Below are 23,971 nucleotides of genomic sequence, written 5' to 3'. Positions count from 1 at the left end.
TCTCTTTGTTGGCAGTCTTAGGCTCTTCTGCTGTCTCATCATTGGGTCTTTCCCCCTTTTCAAAGAACCTCTCCACCAATGTTTGTCTTTTACTCATTTTGGCTAGGGTTAGCTTATGGGCTTACCAAAACTGACTGAGACAAGTACACAGTACTGGAAAGAGGCATGGATGGAAGTGGTAAATAAACTAATGGGTGGGCCACACGTCAACTAAAATAAGTGTTGGATTCTTACTTAAAGCCTGCCACCAGATGCAGCTTAAATGTCACTTGCCACTCCCTAATAGGGTTGTGATATGAGTCTGCAAGCATCTGATTTATTATAGTCTCTGTGCAGTCAAACCTCTTTGCTAACGGTAATCTGTATTTGCAGTCACTTAGTGCTTCCCTGGTGGCTCAGAGGTTAAAGCGTCTGCCTGCAGAGCAGGAGACCCAGGTTCAATCCCTGAGTCAGGAAGATCCCCTGGAGAAGGAAATGGCAACCCACTCCAGTACTCTTGCCTGGAGAATCCCATGGAGGGAGGAGCCTGGTAGGCTACAGTCCAAGGGGTCGCAAAGAGTCAGACACGACCGAGCGACTTCACTTCACTTCACAGTGCTAGCATCACCGTCTCAGCTCCACCTCAGATCATCAGGCTTTAGATTCTCATAAGGAACGTGCAACCTAGATCCCTCACACGTGCAGTTCACGGTAGGATTTGCGCTCCCATGAGACTCTAATGCCACTGCTGATCTGACAGGAGGCGGAGCTCAGGCAGTGTTGTGAGATGAAGCTTCGCTCGCTGACTTGTGTGCCCCTCACCTCCTCTTGTGAGTCCCTGTTCTAACAGTCCACAGACTGGTACTGGTCCGTAGCCCAGGGGTTTGGGGACACAACCCTGCCCTCGACTATGAAATGGAGAAGATAATAATACTTTTCTAGTGGAATATCATGAGGATTTCACGACTTTATTCACGTTAAGCCTTTCAACGGGGCCTAGGGTCAGCCATCAGTGAATATTAGCTATAGTGGTGGTGGTGTAGTTGCCAAGTCAAGTCCGATTCTTGCAACCCCATGAACTGTAATGTAGCCCACCAGGCTCTTCTGTCCATGGGATTCTCCAGGCAAGAATACTGGAGTGGGTTGCCATTTCCTTCTCCAGGGGATCTTCCTCAACCAGGAATTGATCCGGTGTCTCCTGCATTGCCGGTGGATTCTTTACTGCTGAGCCACCAGGGAAGCCCAAGCACTAGCTATAATTGGTTAGAAATTTATTTGTAAAGTAGTGTGAGATAAAGAGCTAATTATATATTTTCATTTTTAAAAACAAACCCCAATTTATTTCATTATTATTGTTTTTGTTTTTTGGCTCCATCATGCAACATTCGGGATCTGAGTTTCCCAGACCAGGGATGGAACCCTTGCTCCCCTGCACTGGAAGTGCAGAATCTAAACCACTGGACCACCAGGGAAGTCACACTAATTATATTTTTAATAGATGCTGTTTAAATTATATTAATTCCCTGGAAAGGATTTTCTACATCTGCTCTAAGCTTCCCTGGAGATTTTATAAGCCTATTTCTACTTCATCCCTACTCCCACCCCAACTGATACTATTTCATTACGTGATATTTTAATTTGACCTTTCACACCACAATTTCTGGTTAAAATGTGCTCTTCTATGTTATGCTTTTTTAAAATCAACTTTAATCTTAGCACTATTGAAGGGAATAATTTTTAAAGACTTCTACCAAGAAAAATCTGACTGTAAATAAAAGCATTCATAGCAGATGAATGAATCTGTAGTACGATATATTCATTACATCCCAGAAATAAAAGGATTAGTGAAATGTCAATTCAAATCCCTACTAGTCTCCTCATTAGACTGTCTTATCAGTTGTGAGACATCTGAAAAATATGGATAGAATATTCAGATTTGTCTGTCCCTGCACCCCCTTCATGGGTAAAAATTTTTGGCTGGAAGCACTCCTTAATAAAATAGAACCCAGCTGCTTTCCTTTAATATTCTCTTGAAATATTGCAAAAAGAACTTCATTTGTTCAAAAGACTCCCATAACCATCCCTTCAAATGGTTTTTTCTTATAAATTCTGGATGGCATTCGAGTCTTTAAAAAGTCCCACATGGCACATTTTGTGGTTTTGTTGAAATGTTTGGCTTTTAATCACACAGGACGGAGTCTTTAAAAAAAACACGACTACTTTAAAGAAATAGAACTGCCCAAAGACTGCAGTTCAATAGAATTGTTATTCCCTTGTATGTTAATCTGTGTACTACTTAAGGAATTTATTATATACCTGCAAGAACAAATCTGGAAATTTGAATTCTGCTTCATAGACTAGTTTATAAGTAAAAGTCAGTAGAACATTTAAGCTATGTGATGAATCAGTTTCATTTCCCCTCCACCCAAACAAAACTGAGCTTTGGAATAAGTAATAGTTGCAAAGAAGTTGAATAAACTAAGGGCAAATTGAGTGATAAATAATGATATTTATAGATATCATTAGAAAATAATATATAGAAAATTGAACAATATCTTTGCTATCTAAATATATGAGAGAAATACATAAGTAAATATAAAGCGTGCCACTCTTCTTGCTATTTCTTTTTAATTTTGGAAAATATAGTTATTTTTCATGAAATTATTTTGTCTATGTTGTTAATATCTTATGGATTTATTATTGTTATTTTAAAATCAATTTATAAATATTTTAAATTTTTCTCAATTTTATTTCCAATATGGTAACTATCAATAGCTATAACCAGATAAACAAAAGCTCTTTGGGGCCCCCTATAATTTTTAGGAGCATAAAGGGATCTGGAACCAATAAGTTTGAGAACCACTGACCTAAACCTTTTAACCAGCACAGTGGACAATGGTTACTGGTATTTGGAATGATGCCTTTGAGGTACCAAGTGCTGCTATCAGCAATTTTTTTTTTTAATGGAGAAGGAAAGTAGATTTAAGAATTTTCAAAACTGTTAATACTCTGAGTTTATACAGTTCTCACATTAATTTCAGTATAGATTATTGGCTAATCAGTGTTTGCCTGGACAAGAACCTTCTTGTCAGAATCTGTTTTTCACCTGTAAAAGAAAAATAAAATTTGCTTCCTAATGAAGCTTTAACTTCTTCACTCTCATAAAAACAAAAGGCAAATCAGGTCTCGAAATATTTATACCACAATTTAATTATTCGCTTCCATCCCTCAAGTATTTCTTGTCTCCTAATATTGGTAATTATCTCATTTAGGCAAATAAAAATGTGTTATTTTTATTCTGAATTGCTTCAACGTATTAGAAGGAGTCATTGTTAAGTGGTGCCCAAGTGCCGGGAAGATGAGAAGTGCTATGTAATTATCACCGTGGGAAAATGACTTTCCATGTGCTTGGCTGAACTCACTACTTGGGCTTGTGGAGTTAAACCTGAAGCTTCAGGACTTCTGGGATGAACATGGTGACATAGGTTTAGCAACTGGCTGTTTTTCCTCCTTTGAGTCATACAAGAGCATCAGGGATGACCAAATCAATGAACTTGACATTCAGCAAAATTGGGAGCAGATCCACAGCCTCCAAAATATGAATCAGGGCTACTCAGTTCCGTTCAGTCGCTCAGTCGTGTCTGACTCTTTGCGACCCCCATGGACTGCAGCATGCCAGGCTTCCCTGTCCATCACCATCTCCCAGAGCTTGCTAAAACTCATGTCCATCAAGTCAGTGATGCCATCCAACCATCTTGTCCTCTGTCATCACCTTCTCCTCCTGCCTTCAATCTTTCCCAGAAACAGGGTCTTTTCCAATGAGTCAGCTCTTTGCATCAGGTGGCCAAAGTATCAGAGCTTCAGCCTCAGCATCAGTCCTTCCAATGAATATTCAGGATTGATTTCCTTTAGGATTGACTGGTTTGATTTCCTTGCAGTCCCAGGGACTCTCAAGAGTCTTCTTCAACACCGCAGTTCAAAAGCATCAATCATCAAAGGAGGTGCTTGAAAAGCTAGAATTACTTTGGTTCCTCACACCACATAGTAGTTTGGAGAAATGGAAAGTGGTGAGAGGCCTCACTGAGCATGATGGAGAGTTGGCCCTGGTAAGCCCGCTGGTAGGCATTTGCCAAGGGGCCAGCCGGTCATGATAGGACGATGCAGTGAAGAGCCCAAGGAAATCTGCATGAATGTGGAGGTGGCTTGCCTGTCACGCGGGTGCCCTTCTTCTTAAGGTGCTTCACCAGGCCTATCACCAGGCTTCCTACCCTCTGTAATTGTCAGTGACTGCCAGCAAGAGAGAGGAAGAGGAGGGATGTGGGCAATGATCAGCCACCCTCCCGGACTGGCCCAGACCACTGGGATCTTCTCCTCTGGGCTCCCCCGTCTTGACCACAGTGGCCACGACTGCACAATTCCAAAGGGCTCCACTGACGTCATACCCAGTCTGGTTTTGTCCAGTATCCGTGTACGAGTTTGTCTTACCACCTCAGCTAGACAGCTCCTGGCAGGCCAGGACAGATTTGTAAATCTTTTTATATGCCAAACCACCTAGCGTTAAGCCTAGCCTGGTAAACGTTTGCTGATGGATGGGCAATCCAGCAACGGGGTCATCGACCCTGAATTACATATAAGTGGACTGTTTAGTCTTGTAAGAGCATCTGTTTTGAAGCTCTGCAAACCTGATTCTGCCCAACTTTGGCATCTGGTATGAGTATGAGTCGTCCAGAACTGTGAACTTTCATGACACAGGGTGTCTCTGAGCAGGAGTGTGGCTTGACCCATAGCGGCTTTCTGCTCCCGCTAAGGTCAGTTTCCACTTCCCTAAAAGGGTTCAGTTCTAAGCAGGGATTTCACAAGCCGCAAGGAGAGCTGACGCAGTCTACAAAGCCCTGTGTGGGGTTCAGATTAGTCATGGTCATAACCACCTTTTATGCAGCCTCAGAGCAGGCCCAGGCTCACATTTCTCCCAGAGGCCCACGGTATTTTTCTCTGTGATTTTTTTTTTTTTTTAAGCATGAGACCTCAAAACCGTACTAGAATACTTCTCCTGTAATGTAAGAGTTTGAGCAGCTAAATGATTCCTTATTGGGCCCTCTCAAGCCTGCATACCTTCCATCTGGCAACTAACATGCAGTAAAAAACGCTTTCACAGCATTGTCTGTGTGCTGGACTGCCCTGCTGGAATCAATTGCAAGTGGATGAAAAGCAATGTGGAAAAAAAATGCAAAGATGCCGAAATGAGAGTGAGAGGAGTGGTGTTTTGTTCAGTAACTTGTAGCTGCTTCTTCAGTCCCTCACTCATATTTGTGCTTGATCCAGTACTTGATCTTGGGATTGTCTGCACGTTTTATTCACCTGATGTTGCGTTTAATGGTAGATTAAATTCAGATTCTAAACATATCTTACTGAAAATGGAATGTTTGGCCACCTTTACCACTCAATTTAACAGCTATTCTTGAACACCTACAATGAAGACAAATAACCAAACATAGTCAAGCATGTGGGCTTTCCTGGTGGCTCAGGGGTAAAGAATCTACCTGCCAGCGCAGGAGACTTGAGTTCTATTCCTGGGTTGGGAAGATCCTCTGGAGACAGAAATGGCATTCCTCTCCAGTATTCTTGCCTGGAGAATCCCATGGACAGAGGAAACTGGTGGGCTCTCGTCCATGGGGTCACAAAGAGTCAGACAGAACTGAAGCGACTTTAGCATGCACGCATTCACCAGTATTCTTGCCTGGGAAATCCCACGGACAGAGCAGCCTGGCGGGCTACAGTCAATGGAGTCTCAAAGAGTCCGACACGACTTAATGACTAAACAGCAACAACCAGCCAAGCAGGTGAGGCTCCAGGGAACACAAGGATCCTGGGTCTGTGAGCTAAAACAATCCTGCAAATCAAGAGAATCTATGAAATATATGGAGTTTCCTCATAGATCAGTTGGTAAAGAATCTGCCTGCAATGTGGGAGACCCAGGTTAGATTCCTGGGTCGGGAAGGTCACCTGGAGAAGGAAAAGGCAATCCACTCCAGTATTCTTGCCTGGAAAATCCCATGGACAGAGGTGCCTGGCAGGATTACAGTCCATGGGGCCGCAAGAGTCGGACACAACTTAGCGACTAAACTACCACCTCCATGGAATCAGGGATTGGAAAGGGGTCTTAGGCAAATGAAACTAAAGAACGCAGAGTCCTTTGCCTTTTTATTTTCAAGATCTGAGATTATAAGCATCTCTCTCTTTATCCAAATAAATATAAACTTGCCAAATACCTGTACTGTAATTTTAAAGAGTAGCCAACAATGCAGATTCCATTAATGTTTGTCCCTCTTGGGTGAGCAGGACAGGTCAGCTTTTTTTGTACAGTTTATGAAATGGATAATATTGTCCTCGGAAATCCAGGAGAAACATGGTGAACCCAGCAGATTCTTCTGTTAGAGAATGAGGGGCTAGGAGTGAGCCAGGATATGGAGTGAGGGGTCCCTGTACCAACAGCAAATGTCAGTGAAAATTACATAGAAGGCAAGCTAAGTTTCCCAGCATCTTCTTCTGCTCTCGGACAATCCCAGGCCATGGGGGCATGGCCTTACTGAGCTACAGTGAGCAGAAGACTTTGAAAAAGCTCCTGGCCCTCTCTGGTGTGGGTCTCCCCTGGTGGCTCAGACGGTAAAGAATCTGCCTGCAACTCAAGAGACCTGGGCTCGATCCCTGGGTTGGGGAGAGCCCCTGGAGATGGAAATGGCAACCCACTCCAATATTTTTGCCTGAAGAATTCCATGGACAGAGGAGCCTGGCGGGCTACAGTCCACGGGGTTGCAAAGAGTCAGACACGACTGAACGACTAACACTTTCCTCTCCGGTGTGCCGCCTCGAAGGTGAACCTGCTGCTCCTCCTTCATTCGGAGCATCTCTTTGCTTCTTGCTTCTGGCTGTGCTGACTTGCAGGAGGGATCAGCTGCTTCGCAAGAGCAGCTTCTGGTTGCTCAGCCGGCACCCAGCCCTGTGCCGGGGCAGCTGCTGGGGGCCTGTCTGGGCCAGGCAGGAGGGCACCAGCACCAGCTGCCAAGCATGAGGCATGCCCCGGCCACTCAGCTGGCCGCTTCTTGCAGCTTGCACTGGGACACTGACTCATGGGTCTCCTCCCACATCTTGCAGCCAGGCAAGGAGAACTCAGCTCGGAGTAAGGAGGGGCCACAGCCCCTTGGGCATCTTTTCTGCCCTCTCAGCTGGCAATGAGCTCCTGCTCTGGAGATTCTGCAGCTGGTCTCAGCTTTGCTGGCTCGACAGCTCACAGTGACCACAGCTAGTGCATCTGGGGAGCTGCAGGTTCAGGGTGGTGTGGCTCACCCAGACTTTTAGGTCTCTTGGGAAATAAGCAGGGTGTGGGTGGGGGGCTTATGCACAATATAAACATGGAACTCACTGGGCATGATCATTTGGAAACACCTTCATGTGTTTTCCCTTTTGCCTTTCTGAGTATGTAACATTTTCTAGTTTCCCTGAGGCATTCATTTACATGAGAGAGAAGAAGTTCTAGAAGGAATACGGAAAGGAAGGAAACATTACTATTTACCTTTTGACACTCCAGATTTTTATAGCTTTGTTAAAATATAATTGAAATACAAAAACTATACATATTGTACATATTCAAAGTATACAGTTTGATGAGTTTTGACCTTTGTATACATCTGTGAAACAGTCATCACAATCAAGATAATGAACTTGGAATTTCCCTCGTGGTCCAGTGGCTAAGACTCTGACCTCCCAATGCAGGGGTCCCTGGATTTGATCCCTGGTCAGGGAACTAGGTCCTACATGCCACAATGAAGACCCAATGTTGCTGGAGGAAAAGGAAAAGACGGCAAACTTATTCATAACTTCCAGAAGTTTCCTTACTTCCCCTCCAGGTCCCAGACAACCAGTGATTTCTTTCTGTCAGTATAGATTAATTGGCATTTTCTAGAAATTTATATACATGGGGTAATTGTACTTACACGTGTTTTGTCTGTTTTCCTTCACTCTTCATAATTTTCACTCTTCATCCCTGTTGTTGTATAAATCAGTAGGTCATTCTTTTTTATTGCTCAGTAATATCCATTGTGTGGCTATCCCACAATATGTTTATTTACCCACTGATGAACATTTGATTGTTTCCAATGTGTAGCTATTACAATTAGAGTTCCTGCAAACATTTGTGTATAAGTCTTTGTGTAGGTATATTCTTGCTTATCTCTTGGGAAAATTCCTAGGAATGGAATAGCTGGGTCATATAATCAGTGTATTTTTATCCTTTTAAGAAACTACTAAACTATTTTACCAAGCAGTTGTAAATTTTTTCTGTTCTTACCAACAGGGTATGAGAGGTCCAGTGCTTCACATTCTCACCAACACCTACTCTGGTCAGTCTTTATAATTTTAACCATTCTAGTCGGTATAAGGGAGTATTTAATTATGCTTGAATTTGCACTTCCCTAGTGACTAATGATATTCAAAATAAGATTTTTAGTGAGATATTATTCCAGCTGGCCCGGCTATTGCTTGGGGAAGATTTTCTAAATTCCTTTATACTGAAACAAAATACCACAGTGATTAAAACATAGGTGTGGCATGTGCATAATGTCATACATACAAGGATATTCATTGCAGCATTCTTTGTAATAGCAGAACAATGAAAAAGCTAAATGTACAGTAATAGTTATACATTAATAGAGGCCTGGTTAAATAGATTATAGTGTCATATTAGTCAGATCTTCCAGAGAAGCAGAACCATGGGATATGGATATATATAAAAAGATATTTAAATTTTAAGGAATCGGCTTATATGGTTGTGGAGGTTTGATGAGTCCAGAATTTGATGAAGAAGGCTGGCAAGCCTGAAAAGTTGGCTGCAACTGGAAAGTTGCAACTCAAGTCCAAAGGCGGTCAGGCTGGAGACCCAGGAAGGAGCTGATGTTGCAGTTCAAGTTCCAAAGCAGTCTGCTGGTAGATTCTCTCTTGCTCAAGAGAGCTCAGTTTTTTGTTCTTTTCAGACCTTCAACTGATTGCACGAGGCCCACCCACATTATAGAAGGCAATCTGCTTTCTCAAAGTATACCAATTTAAATATAAATCCCATCCAAAACCACCCTCAAAGAAACATCCTGAATAATGTTTGACCAAATATGAGGTCACCCCATAGGCCACACAAGTTGACACATAAAGTTAACCATCAGAGGTATGAATGGAATATTATGAAGCCATTAAATGAAAACACAGGTCTATATGTACTAAAATGAATATATCTCCAAGATACATTAATAAGTGGGAAAAATAAAAACAGCTACAGACAGTAAAATATGCTACTATTATAAAACAATTTAAAAATAATGTATGTGGTTATGAGCATAGATATGTAATATATATCTTAAAGGACACACAAGACATTATTATGGGGGAGAAAGCAGTTGCCTCCAAAGAGAAGAACTGAGTGGTTATGGAGTAGGAAAGAACTAGACCAACTTTTAAATTTAACTCTGCATCTTTCATATTTTGAAATTTTATGGTGTGTACAGAGTCTTTGCTTTAAAGTCCAGCTCCATGGATTAGACATGTGTCCCAGCCTTCCCTCCTGCAAGCACAGGGGCAGACACTTTAAAGCAAAAGTGATGACAAGGTGGGGATGCGTGGGGATGGAGACCAGAGTATGCTCCAGAGTAGCGTGGCCAGGATCCAACAGGGCTGCTCACCCATTGGCTGCTGTGGGGTGGACAACCCAGGCCAGGGACTGGGGGAGATGGGGCTGGAGCTTGGAGCAGAAAGGGACATGGCCCTGCGAGAGCCAAGATGAGGTTCTCCAACCAGGGATTGAACCCTGGGCCTCCTGCAGTGGAAGCACAATGTCTTAACCACTGGACCACCAGGGAATTCCTCGCCCTGATATTTTGGGTTTACACATCTGTATAAAGAGACTCTCCCTCCTGACAGGGGCCCTGCAGAGGAAATCCTTGTGCAGGGAAGACTGATAACACCCCTCTGTTTTGCCAGCACTTTGAAGTTTGGACTCCACAATAATAGGGCTTCTCTGGGGGGAAAAAAAAAAAAGCCAGCCTCCAGCCTGTGCTGCAAGCTGATGGTCTGCATATGGTAGTGATTAATGCATGCTATCATGTGCTGTGAGATTCTAGACTCCTCCAGCCCTCTTCCCACTTTCCCATGCTCCTCCCTCCCTATTCCCTTCCCCCAAGTCCTCTATTTTCCCCCAAACCCTTGGCTGACTTAATTCCCTACTTCCCCATCTCGCTCTGATGACCCCAAGCCCAACTCTGTGGGATGTTCTCCAAGCAATGACCAGAATCGCAGCCCCACGGCCATGGACACATTTTAAAACAGGGCTTTGGTTTTTCTGTTGTTTAATTTTGTTGAAGTTTCTTCAGGGAGGAGGGGGGAAAGGAATTCTTTAATAAATTTTTTGTTTCCTTCTTTTCCTTTCCCTTCTTTCCAGAAAACCAGCATTTCTTGACTCAGGACTCAGTAAAGTACCAATGGCTAAGTCCTATTAAAATCAGAAGGAAAAAAATTAAAAAAGAAATTTTCCCACTGTTCTTTTAAAATGAAAGTTTCTTTTTGTTGTTGTTGTAATGTGTAATTAAAATCTTGTTTATATCCTGAACTCTTTGAAGAGATCTGAGTGCATTTGGTGTGTTTCTGAGAAAAGTACAGCTTGTATCTTCACTATCTTGCATCATGTGTCCGGCACACATCCCAGAAGACAAATATAACCAAGGCCTCTTAGAGCTTCCAAGCTAGAAAATTGCCCATGGCGGCTCACTCGCTTGGCTGTAACAGCCCCCCTCGTGTGACAGAGCCGTCCCTTGGATAGACTTCCCAGTTTCCCACCCTGTCAGAGCTTTCCCACTTGTGGCAGAAATACGGGACCTCCTCTCCACTCTTGTCTGGCGTGTGGTCACGTGCCCCGAGTCTCCAAATCGGAAGTGATTGATACCAAATGCTCAAACCAAAAGGATTACTAAAGCTATGATCCTTAAGTCCTTCTGTCCCCTCAGCTTCCATCTCCAGTAGTTTGTATCGTTGGTCCTATCATCAAAATATGTTTTGTAAGGGTCCCTTACAAGGGTCCCCAGCTGCAGTGCCATCAGTCTAACCCAAGCTACCATGTTCTGTCGCCTGGAACATGCAATAACTTCCTAACTTTCTCTGTTTTCACACGTGGCAGAAAATTTTACCGATAAGTTCTCTATGTTTCCCTTCTTTGCTTCACTCCCCTGCCTCGCATATCATTTTTCAAGCTGGTAGATAGAATTTATAATCCCATGGTCCTGGAATTAAAGGAAAGCTGTAAAGCAGCCTGACAATGTCTGTATTTGTGGGAGCCTGAATCACAGATGCTTCTTTGCTGGAGGCTCTGGAGGCTAGAGAGTATGTCTGGATCCCATAGCAGAGCCAGAGATGAGATTTTTCCAGACTGGGAAGTGAAAGACAGCTTGGTGGCAGCTGAGAGCAGTGAGCAGTCCAGACAAGACTCCAGGGAAGGGGGGTCACCAGATGAGATAACTTGGGGGCCTGAGATGCCAAGGGGGACTTTTTTGGGGGCAGAGTCATGGGAGGAACTATCCTTGTCTTGAACGTGCTGTAACCAGGCCAACTGGAGGCCCACGCCCGGTTTTCTGAGTGCCTAATAAGGATTCCTTCATGGTCCTGAAAAAGGAAGACACCTCAATAATGACCTGTTAGGAAGGAAGGGCCTTAAGGCAGAATCAGACTGGGCAACTAAAACCAATAATTCTTGAAGATCTGAATGTGAACCCAGATTGACATCTACTGTATACTTAACGTGACCAGTCTTCGCAGTTCTCTCTGTCCTGACAGAGTTCCTAGTCCTAAAAGTCAGCCTAGGATGAGTTGTTCACCCTGTTCAAAACTCCTTCTACAGAATGGTAAACTTTTTAAAGATCAGGTCATGTTACATCTCTTGTTCAAATCCAGGTTCCTCACCGTGGCCTCTGAGCCCTCTGTGAGCTGAAACCACCTCCCTCCCAAGTCATCTCGTCATCTTCTCGTGCTCCTAGACTACTCCTGGCCTCACTCCTTCTCATCAGCCAGCCTGCCTCTGTTCTGTCTTCAACAGCCCAAGCTTATTTTTGTATCTCAACCTGTGACCTATTGTTCCTACTGCCTGGACCACCTTCACCTTTTCCTCCTGACCTTACCAAGGCTCCCTCCTCCCCTCCTGCATATCTCAGCCCAGAGAAACTGTTTCCCATCATCCCCTTTCAAGAAGATTCCCCACCCTGGCCCCAGTCCCTCTCACTAAATAACTCTCTTGAATTTACTCATATGGGCTTCCCAGGTAAAGAATCCACCGGTCGATGCAAGAAACGCTAGAGATGTGGATTTGGTCCCTGGGTGGGAAGATCCTCAGGAGGAGGAAATGGCAACCCACCCTAATATTCTTGCCTGGAAAATTGCATGGACAGAGGAGCCTGGCAGGCTACTGTCCATGGGAGCCTGAAAGAATCAAACACAGTTGAGCATACACACTTTCTTGAATCTACTCATGGTGCTGATCACATATGGAAACAAGCAGGTCTGCGCCCTTATCTATTATCTATCTCCCCCTCTGCACCACAGCTCCCAAACTGGCTCAGAGCGTTACACATAGCCAGGCCTCAATGAATAGGTGTGGCCTGGCTGACTGCAATTTTTTGCAATTTTTATTTTTTTCCCTTTTTATTATTTTATTAAACAAGAGCAGTAAATAAGCAGATTCAGTTTGTTGCAACTAACGTTTATTTTGGTGGATCAGATGAAAACCAGTCATTCATCCTGCTTAGTGTTGAAGTTTATTAGAATAACCATTGTTTTCTCTGGCAAACATTGTAAGCTATTTTGTTACTTCAATACTCCTTTGGGATTTTTTTTCTATTCTCTATAACATATATAAAGAAGCCGTCAAAAGTAACATGCTTGAGTTCAGTTCAATTGCTCAGTCGTGTCCAGCTCTTTGTGACTCCATGGACTGCAGCACGCCAGGCTTCCCTGTCCATCACCAACTCCCGGAGTTTACCCAAACTCATGTCCATTGAGTCGGTAATACCATCCAGCCATCTCATCCTCTGTTGTCCCCTTCTCCTCCTGCCTTCAATCTTTCCCAGCATCAGGGTCTTTTCCAATGAGTTAGTTCTTTGCATCAGGTGGCCAAAGTATTGGAGTTTCAGCTTCAGCATCAATCCTTCCAGTGAATAATCAGGACTGATCTGCTTTAGGATGGACTGGTTGGATCTCCTTGGTATCCAAGGGACTCTCAAGAGTCTTCTCCAACAACACAGTTCAAAAGCATCAATTCTTTGGTGCTCAGCTTTCTTTATAGTCCAACTCTCACACCCACACATGACCACTGGAAAAACCATAGCCTTGACTAGACGGACCTTTGTTGGCAAAGTAATGTCTCTGTTTTTCAATGTGCTATCTAGGTTGGTCATAACTTTTCTTCCAAGGAGCAAGCGTCTTTTGATTTCATGGCTGAAGTCACCATCTGCAGTGATCCTGGAGTCCCAAAAATTAAAGTCAGCCACTGTTTCTATTGTTTCCCCATCTATTTGCCATGAAATGATGGGACTGGATGCCATGATCTTAGTTTTCTGAATGTTGAGCTTTAAGCCAACTTTCTCACTCTCTTCTTTCACTTTCATGAAGAGCCTCTTTAGTTCTCCTTCACTTTCTCCCATAAGGGTGGTGTCATCTGCATGTCTGAGATTACTGATATTTCTCCCGGCAATCTTGATTCCAATTTGTGCTTCATCTAGCTCAGCATTTCTCATGATATACTCTGCATAGAAGTTAAATAAGCAGGGTGACAATATAGAGCCTTGACGTACTCCTTTCCCAATTTGAAACCAGTCTGTTGTTCCATGTCCAGTTCTAACTGTTGCTTCTTGACCTGCATAAGTAACACAGGAAGGGGGAAAAATTAAGAACAATGGGTCAGATAACTCAAAGTAAGATGGTTAAAAAAAGCAAATGTATCAAAAGCACAATAAATTTAACTATTCTTAATTTTCCATTTAAAAGATTGTGTTTATCTACTTGGATAAAAAAATTTAGCTATATGCTCCTTACATGGAACATGTCTGGGGAAAACGTATGAAAAAGTTCAAAATCAAAGAATGGGAAAAGAAAGTTCCAGCAAATTGTTACTGAAAGAAAGCTGACACTAGACAAAATAAAATTTTTAAACCAAAAATATTATTAGGGATAAAGAAGATCACAACATAGTGACAAAATGTCCAATTCACCTGGAGGATATAACAGTTCTAAACCTGTATACCTCAACACTATTTGTGTACCATCTATTTAGTTAGCCTCAAAATATATAAAGAAAAAAAATTGAGAGAATTACAGGGAGAAATGAACAAACTTATCATTGATGGTGAGGGGTTTTGACATACCTCTGTCAAGTATTGATAGGTCAGGCACAAAAAAAGTTAGAAATTTAAAAAAGCAATGAACAAATGTGATTTAATATACATACAAGTCGTGGTTCAGATGCTAAAGAATCTGCCTGCAGTGCAAGAGATCTGGGTTTGATCCCTAGGTCAGGCAGATCCCTTGGAGAAGGGAATGGCAACCCACTCCAGTATTCTTGCCTGGAGAATTCCATGGACAGAGGAGCCTGGAGTACTGCAGTCCATGGGGTCCCAGAGAGTTGGACACAACTGAGCAACTAACACACACGCACTAGCATCAGGCGAGGATTCTTCATTGCTCTTTCATGCTTCTACAGGCCTTGTGGGTGCAGATTTTGTCCTGCACATCTATTCAAGGATGCTTCTGTAATGAAGAGTCTTGGAATACAGGCAGTGTCTCCCCCCAAGAGTAGTCCACTGTCTAGTACAATAAAGATAAATGTCTCCCTCCAAGACAAGATTTGAGTGGGTTTGCTTGCAGCCCATAATAAAAAACTAGAGCTTCCTAAACTCATGGTTCCTCAGCTATGCATGTGCAGCATCCATAGGATCCCATCCATATCGCCTCGTGGGATTTGAGGGGTAAGAATTGGTATAAGCCCAAAACTTAGGTTGCTTGCTGAGCTCTGAGGAATGATGTCTTTGTCTCTAATCCAAAAGTCTCATATCTCCTGTCAGCATCCATGAAACTGTAGCAGGCTAAGTTATGAGACTGCAAGTGGATAAAATATGAGCACCTTCACAATTCTTGATATGTGGATCCTTGCACCTAACTGTGGACAACACACCACCTTCCTCAAGCAATACACATGGAATGTGCACAGATCACTTAGCACAGTGCCTGCCGCATGAAAGACTATGAATGTTATGAATGTTATGAAAGACTGAATGTCAGTGAATGTTGGTTCTCACTGGCCTCCAGCACTTCTGTTCCTCTTACTTCGGTGAGCAGTCAGCAGGCAAAGGGAAGGAATGAATCAGATGAACAGACATCATAAAAGAGTGTTCACACCATCAGAGATGGAGGCAAGTGGGGGCACAGGGAGCTATGATGTAGAACAACCCCTTCTGCCTTGGCCCTACACTGTGACTTCATTATTGATTGGTGGTAAGACCATTCCCAGGACAGCAAACACTGTATATTTACATTCACACATCAAGACACTATCCTAAGGGCCTATGGAAATGAAATCTATATTAACCATTTTCTTATCACTCAGATCAGCAATAACCTGGCTTATTAAACCATGATGAACTCATGTTTTTAAAGGCCTTCTGGGAATGTGAATTTCATCATCCTCCCTCCTCTCAGAGCTACAAAAACTTACTTCATCTTGCAAGAACTCTATTTTTTCTTTCTAAAACTGGCTTTTCTTTCTGTAGGAAATTTTGCCACCCATACACTCAGATACAAAGGAATTGCAAGTGTTAGGACTCAGTACTTAGAAGCTCACTCTTCATTGACTGGCCAGAATCTTCCATGGACATGAATCTAAGTGTCTGCAAGAAGACTCAAGCTCTGACCCCCTACTCGATACCTGTGCTCCAGGGAGAGAGGGGGTCAAATGGGCTTTGAATCAATGGGGAGGAGGGCTGTTATGCTCCTCTGTTACACGCCTGCTACTGTCCTTTCTAAATCAGCCCAGCCCAGCCCCTGTGTAGCCCAGTATGACCAGAGCTTTGGGGACAGTCTCATGTTCTTCATCTCATTTCCCTGTGGCCAGTCTCAGCTCATCACTGGAGCCCCTTAAATGGCATATCCACCACCAAGACACTAGCGCCCAGAGTAAGTCTTACTAAGGATTTCAAAGTGAAGAGATGTTATCCCGCACTCAGAAATGTCTGCTATAAATCTATTCTTTCCTAAACTCTTCTCCCCAGAGCAGTTCCTCTTCCTTCTCTCTGCCTCCCAAATCTCCTTCTTTTGCCTCTCCGACCAATCAGCTCCAGCGAGCTCTCTCCCCAATTCCTCCCTCTTCTAAACTGGGGGCTGTCTGTGTACTTTACTTGGCCAATCCAAAGCCCAGCCAAACAGTCCATCTCTCATTTTGCCAAACATATTCCTGGGTCGGGGGTGGGGCACCAGCCCTTCTGGCTGTGTAGCTTCTGCAGGATTTGCAACACTAGGACTCACCTAGGGGACTCCTGTTCTTACCGGACTTCCTTGTGGGGCCACACTCTCCGCATCCGTTCTTGCGTTCAGTTCTTATTGCACATGAAGGGACTGAGCTGAGAGCTGAAGGCAGTTGCTGAGGGTTGCCCAGCAATAAGCAGTGGAGCCTGGATTTCAGCCAGCGCCCCCTGACCTGAGGCCAGGTGTTTCTTTTGCTTACGAATCTCAGCAAAGGACATTCCTGTGATGTGGGCTCGTGTTCCAACCATTGAAAATCCTGGGAGAAATTCCCTGGTAGTCCAGTGGTTAGAACTCCATACTTTCACTGTAGGAGGCATGGGTTCCACCCCTGGTCAGGGAACTGAGATCTCTCAAGCCTCCTGGCATGGCCAAAAATAGAAAGAAAGAAAGGAAAGAAAGAAAAAAGAAAGAAAGTAAAGTTCTACAGTGTTTCTGGTTCCCACTGGTCTTCAGGAAAGGCAAATGAAATGGTCTGGATGAATTTCTCAGCCTTGATCCTGAGCAAATTAAATCTGAGGCATGTTTTGTAACACACACTCAGTGAACATCTAGAAAATGTGGACTTCCCTGATCCAAGTGCTGATTGAGAGGATGGGGATCAGCAGGTAAGTCAGTGACTAACACAGTGTGATCTGTCCCTAGACACCATGGGGTCACAATCTATAATTGATTCTGCCAAGGAAGGGAGACCTCACAGAGAAAATGGCATTTGAGAATGGAGCCGGGTTTAGAACAGTTCAGTCGGATGGAAAGTGAGCAAACCCTCAGCTTCCAGTTTGCAGGAGCCCAAGGTTTAAAATCCCCTTGGTAGTTTACCCCAGCCTCTGCTGCATGTGATGCAAATTAAACCATCCGTGCTATGCTGGTCATGTTTTTGAAGTGATGGCGATGATGATGATGGTCAAGGTGGTGTCATAACTACCCAGGGTCTTGGGATACATCTGATGGTCTTGTCTCCTGGAAAGATTATGATGATTTTGCCAAAACATCTAATGACTAGAAAGGTCTTAGAATTAGAGGGACAGTGACCACTGTGTGCAGACAGGCCCAAGCAGAAAGAGCAGCTTCCAAAACTTCTCAGATTATCAGACACCAGAGTTCCGGGGGAAAGGGAAATCTGAGAAATGCAATAGATAGCATCAACACTGCCCAACAGCTGAGACCCAGTCTTTAGCTCAGGGCTTTTCCTGAACCATTGTGGAGGCCCTGAGGTGTCCAGTGTGTTAGGAGAGCAGTGAGGCCTCTCTGAGGCAGCCTTCCTGGCTGGAATTCACAAAGGTTTAACAGAAAAGAATTAAAGGACTGGTCAGCGGTGTGAATGGAATCAAGGGAGCCAAAGGGATGTCAAGGCACCTAGAACCATACAAACTACTATATATAAAACAGATAAGCAACAGGACCTCCTGGATAGCACAGGGAACTCTACTCGATATTCTATAATAACCTAAATGGGAAAAGAATCTGAAAAAGAATAGATACTTGTATATGTATAACTGATTCACTTCATTGTACACCTGAAACTAACACAACATTGCAAATCAACCATACTCTAATGAAAAGAAAAATTTTTTAAGCCCATAGAACTAACATCAGAGGAAGTATGAGTAGTTCTAGGCTGAAGGGACCAGGGGAGGGAACTGTGTCACTTGCAAAAGAGGGTGTGTGTGGATGTGTGTGTAAAGATGGGGGTGAAAACCTAGTCCTTTCTCTCCTCCTGCCTTGCTATCTTCTATGAGTGCCATCCCAAAGCAAGTAGAAGCCAGGAAGCAGGGACACATGAGTGGCGCAGTCAGTATCTGTCAGCCCCTGGGGCAGATCACGGTAAAGAAGGGGTGGCAACTGAATATGTAAAAAAAATTAATAAATAGACATTTCAATTAATAGAGTTTGGAGACCAGAAGGGAGAGCTCTCTGGCCGTGCAACCATAGCAGAGCAGAATAGGAAGAAGAAAGACTGCTCTTCTTTCCTGGTGAGGACTCAGCCAATGAAAAGCCATGGACTCCTTGCTTACTAGAGCCCTCCCACCTTCCTTTTCCTTCTAGAAAAACACTCTCCCTCCCCTGATATGTGAGGGCTTGCACATGGCTGTTCTGGTTGCAGACCTCGAACTGTAATTCTCTGATGGCAGTCTTTATTTCATGTCAACAAATAAAACCAGCACCCTCTAAGGCAAGAGAATACGAGAGGGAGGAGCAGCTACTGCTGAGTGAGAGCCCCCAGATTTCAGGGGAAAGAAAGACTGCATGATCCCCAGCGGCCTTCCCAAAACAAACCTAGGAGGCTGTGGGAGTGACCTCACCATCCTATGAGACACGAAACATGTCACTCGAAAGTCCCATCAGACACCTGAATGAGTCCAGGATGACACACTCCAGGGAGAGGGTTGGATGTGGGGGCTGTTTCAGCTGTGGTCAGGGGGACCCCCTCCAGCCCTCCAGCAGGGCTACAACCACACACAACTGCCCTCAGAGCTATGGCCACCTGAAGGACCATACTGAGCACAGGTCCTCCGGGCCCTGACATGTGGCCACGGAAAGACAACTTGTTGCTAAAACGACCAAACAAAGAGAACTCAGAATATCTCTATGTCATGGCTCAAGTCCACTTAACAACAGATGTGAAAGTATGCTGCCCTGGACGCCAGCCTCAGAAGTGTCCTCAAAACACCCTTGGTTCCCTCGGAGGCCTGTATGAATCCAGAATTCTTTTTTTTTTTCTGGCTTTTTTTTCCCCCAGCATCTACCTTTGTTATATTAATATTACCATAACTTATAAATTGTTTTAACAATAAATTGATGCCATTGTAAATTGGATATGATTATTACAGTCTTAATAATAAGGGGAGTCTCTTTTGTTCTTATCAAGGGAATGGTCAGGCTGCTCAACTCTAGAGGCACTATCAAGATTGAGTGGTGGGTGGCCCCTCCAGCTTGAAGACACACTCAAACATCACTTTCTCCAATGCCCGGTAATTGTTGACTTTATCGAAGCACTTTCTCCATTTGCCGCAAGATCTGAGTTGATCCACAGCACAATTCAGCTTTTTAAATTTCATAGAGGATAGATCCAATCTTCCCAATAAGCTACCATCTGCAGAATATCAATAGAAAGAAAAGCAAAACACCTTTCATCCATCCCAGAAACTTGCTCTGATGCATTAGTTTACGTTGTTCCTCTAGATCATGTCACCTGGGCAGCTTATCTGGGATCCGGATGGGGATGTGTCTCTGGCTGGTGACCAAGTGGCAGAGGGATGGACCCTCTCATCTTCAAGGTGTTTCTGATCCTCCCTGGTTTACACCAGTTTGCCAGTGTCCTGGCCTGACCTGGCTTCAGACATTTAATTCAGTGAGATGTGGGCATGGGGAGCCCTGGAGGTCTGAGGCCAGGGGGTTCTGGCCTTGTGTGGCCAGGTGTTGCTGACTGTGTTTATTTTGCCAAGCCCAGAAGGGGCCTGTGCTGGGTGGCCAGGGATGGAGCCCACACCCAGCCTGACATCAAACCAGGAGTCAGCTGGCCCAGCAGTAGAACCAGGGGCTTCAGGAGCCCCACGGTCACCTGGGAGGAGGGGTGTCTGAGCTGTACCTCTGGGCTCCCTGAATGGGTGCTCCTTCACCTCTACCCTTTTTATAACCCAGCTTAAAACTCCTGGGCTTCTGGCCCGGGGCATCCTAGAACTGGTGAGTGGTCTGTGACAAGCCACGATCGGGAGGGTTCTGCCAAGTTGCGGCCCTTGAGGTGCAGTCCTGGCTCTCCGAGGGGCAGAAAGCGCCAGAGGGCGGTGGGCGGGCCTGACTGCTGTCTGGCAGGAGGTGTTCTGCCCCTAATGCCCTGTCCCAGCCGCGTCTCCCAGCACTGGGTTGTGTAATACATAGATAAAGCTTACACTTAATGCATCAGCCAAGCTTGATCACACCCATACAAAAGATAGGAGCAGGGGATCCTGACAGCTGGAAAAGATCATCCAAAGGGTGGTGCTAACTCTCTCATTCTTCACCCTTAGGGTTCAGGGCTGATAAAGGTCTGGATTTGGCCCCTCTCCGTCCCAGAAGCTTAACTCAGGGAAAGAACACTCTTGCTGATTCTGCGATCTTTGTCAGGGTTGAACACAGCCCAACACCCGCCACTCCTTTGATGTTTCTGAGCCCTGCCCTCTGTGGGGCCCTGGGCAGATACAATTTCAGGCCTCGAGGATTCATGGTCTCACAGGGGGAGACAGGCATACACTATGAAACACTTACAAATAAATCCTATTTTTTAAATACCTTCAATGTGTCAAAATTTTTACATACATATTCTTCCCAGTGACTCTGGGGCTGAGAATATCTCCAAGTTACTGATGGGGAGATAAACTCAGAGCAGTTAAGGCTACCTAGCCAGGAGGTGGGCAGAGCTGAGATTCAAGTCTAGGGATTCAGGGATGCTCCACTGTCCGGAGCTGCCTCTAGCCACGATGCTTTGGGCATCAAAAGGGTCTTCTCCCAGACATCCAGGCCTGTGGGGGAGGCTGAGTCTGTTCAGCTGTCCTTCTCAGGCACAGGCTGAATGAGCCTGGCCCCATGCAGGTAACCTAGCACCTTGACTGACATGAGGCTCCCTCAGGGCCTCCAGGCATCATGTGTTGCCAGAAGCAGCAGCAGCAGCAGGAGGAGGTAGTGTATGCTGACTGACCTAGGCTGGGGGCAAAGCCGAGCTGTCTGTAACCGGCAGGGCCTGCTGCTGCTGCAACGCCCAGAACCTCAGGAAAGCCAGTGGATATGTGTACGGGTCAGTCTGCGTGCGTGTACGCCTGCATGCTCTGTCTCTCCATCGTGTCCGACTCTTTGTGACCCCATGGACAGCAGCCCACCAGGCTCCTCTGTCCATGGGGTTCTCTAGGCAAGAATACTGAAGTGGGTTGCCGTTTCCTCCTCCAGGGGATCTTCCTGACCGACAGATTGAATCCACTTCTCCTGTGTCTCCTGCATTGAAGGCAGATTCTTTACCCCTGTGCCAATGGCAGGAAATGGAAGATACCCATCAAAGGGTTTCCCTGCAAAGGTTTAATGGAGGGTCCAATACAGCCTGTGGGCAGGATTTAAGAGGATTCCATAGGGTTGCCAGATTTAGCACATAAAAATAAAGGATGTCTAGTTAAATTTGAATTTCATCTAAACAGTAAATGATTTTTTAAGGATAAATACTTATAGCTATAATATTGGAGCTTTCCAGGTCTGGCAATGCAGGAGATGTGGGTTCGATCCCTGGGTGGGGAAGATCCCCTGGAGGAGGAAATGGCAACCCACTCCAGTATTCTAGCTTGGAGAATCCCATGAACAGCAGAGCCTGGCAGGCTACAGTCCACGAGACTGAAAAGAGTCGGACATGACTGGGCAACTAAGCACACACACACAAAGCCTGTCCTTGAACACATCTCAGTAAGAAAACAAAGTGTTAGCCACTCATTCATGTCCACCTCCTTGTGACTCCATGGACTGTAGCCCACCAGGCTCTTCTGTCCATGGAATTCTCTAGGCAAGAATACCTAGTGGTATTTCCCACCTAGTGGAGTGGGTTGCCAGGCCCTTCTCCAAGAGATCTTCTCCACCTAGGAACTGAACCTGGGTCTCCCACATTGCAGGCAGATTCTTTACCATCTGAGCCTCCAGGGGAAGAGAACAAAATGATAAATTTATTAGGTGAGAGAAGTAACAGCAGCAAAAATAACAAATCATTTGTAAGGACTCAGTTCTGTTTGAATGGTGAAAACTAGCCTAAAGGACTGTCTTGAGCTGTTTTGAAGAATTTCAATCCCCACTTGGTCACTCAACCACCAGATCAACAGCAACCTAAAGGACGATGATGTTGGCGTTTCTGACCCTCAGGCCCTCAGGACCTCAATCAAATAAGCTTGGACTCTGCCTATTGCCCAAACTCCTTCATGAATAAACATGTACCCTTAGCTTAAAACTTCCCCAATCTTACTGTTCAGGGAACCATTGCTTTGGGAAAGATATCCACGTTTTTCCTTGCTTGCTGCAAGTAATAATAAATCTTTCCTTCTCCTGATCTTTGACTTGGTTGTCTTTTGACTCGATGCCCACCAAGAGGCAAATGACAGTTTCCAGGTAATAGTTAGTTCTCTAAAGTTCAAATCTAATGGGGAATCATGTTTTGCCTTGTTTTCCTGGCAATAAAAGTTAAGGACATCCAAAGACTAGCTGCAGCAGGCAACTGGACCTGGAGGGCAATAGGAGAGACAGTAGGAGGGGAAACCTCGGGAACCTGGTGGAGCTGGAGGTCCCCAGGGTCAGATGAACATGACCAGCTCAGCACCAGAGCTCAGCAAGGCAGAAAGGAATGGGCAGAAGGAGCGGTGAGAGGAGGAGTAATTAAACGTATGACTATCCCCCTCTTCTAGGACCTACACTGGCTCCCACTGCCCAGAGCACCAAGTTCAGTTGCTTTAGCATTTCAGGAGTCTTTCCTCTAATCTCCTGAGACATACCCACTGCTCTGAGCTGGCAGGACTCCTGGGTAAGCCATCAGTTCATTGTGGATCAATCCAGTCTCAGGGCCTCTGCTTCCACTGCTCCTCTGGGCAGTCTTGGAATTTTTTAATTTTTATGGAAGTATAGGCTTCTCTGGTGGCTCAGACAGTAAAAAATCTGCTTGCCATGTAGGAGACCCAAGTTCGATCCTTGGGATGGGAAGACCCCCTGAAGATGGGAATGGCTACTCGCTCCAGTATTCTTGCCTGTTGAATTCCATGGACAGAGCAGCCTGGTGAGCTACAGTCCATGGGGTCGCAAAGAGACACAACTGAGCAACTAACACACACATAGTTGATTTACAATGCTCTGTTAGTTTCAGGTACACACCAAAGTGAATCAGTTATACACATAACCACTTATTTTTGCTTCTTTTCCCATATAGGCCATAACAGAGTACTGAGTAAAGTTCCCTGTGTTACACGTAGGCCCTTATTAGTTATCTATTTTATGTATAGTAGTGTGTATATGTCAATCCCAATCTCCCGGTTTATCCTTCCCCTGACTTAAGTTTACCCCAATCATAAGTTTGTTTTCTATACTTGTGATTATTTCTGTTTTGTAAATAAAAATTCTTTTGTACCATTTTTTTATTCTGCATATAAGTGATACCATATGATATTTATCTTTCTCTGACTTACTTCACTCAATATGATAATCTCTAGGTCCAACCATGTTGCTGCAAGTAGCATTATTTGGTCCATTTTCATAGCTGAGTAATATTCCATTGTACATATGTACCACATCTTCTTTATCCATTCTTCTGTTGATCAGTCTTAGAGTTTAGAGCTGGAATGGCCCTCAGAGGAATCCGTTCGCACCCCTTTATGTGTCAGACAGGAAGCCTCAGGCTTGGCAAAGAGAAAGG

The 23,971-nt window shown here is 44.6% G+C and overlaps 1 non-coding gene across 1 annotated transcript; it reads left to right on the top strand.

Annotated features, from left to right (window-relative positions):
* Positions 1-384: 384 nt before the first annotated feature.
* Positions 385-457, top strand: TRNAC-GCA. The gene has a single exon. It is a non-coding gene; the product is annotated as a tRNA-Cys (tRNA).
* The last annotated feature ends 23,514 nt before the right edge of the window (positions 458-23,971 follow it).

The sequence above is a fragment of the Cervus canadensis genome, chromosome 5, assembly GCF_019320065.1.
Source record: "Cervus canadensis isolate Bull #8, Minnesota chromosome 5, ASM1932006v1, whole genome shotgun sequence".
In the NCBI taxonomy this organism is placed as follows: Eukaryota; Metazoa; Chordata; class Mammalia; order Artiodactyla; family Cervidae; genus Cervus; species Cervus canadensis.
This window is presented reverse-complemented; position numbering and strand designations above follow the sequence as displayed.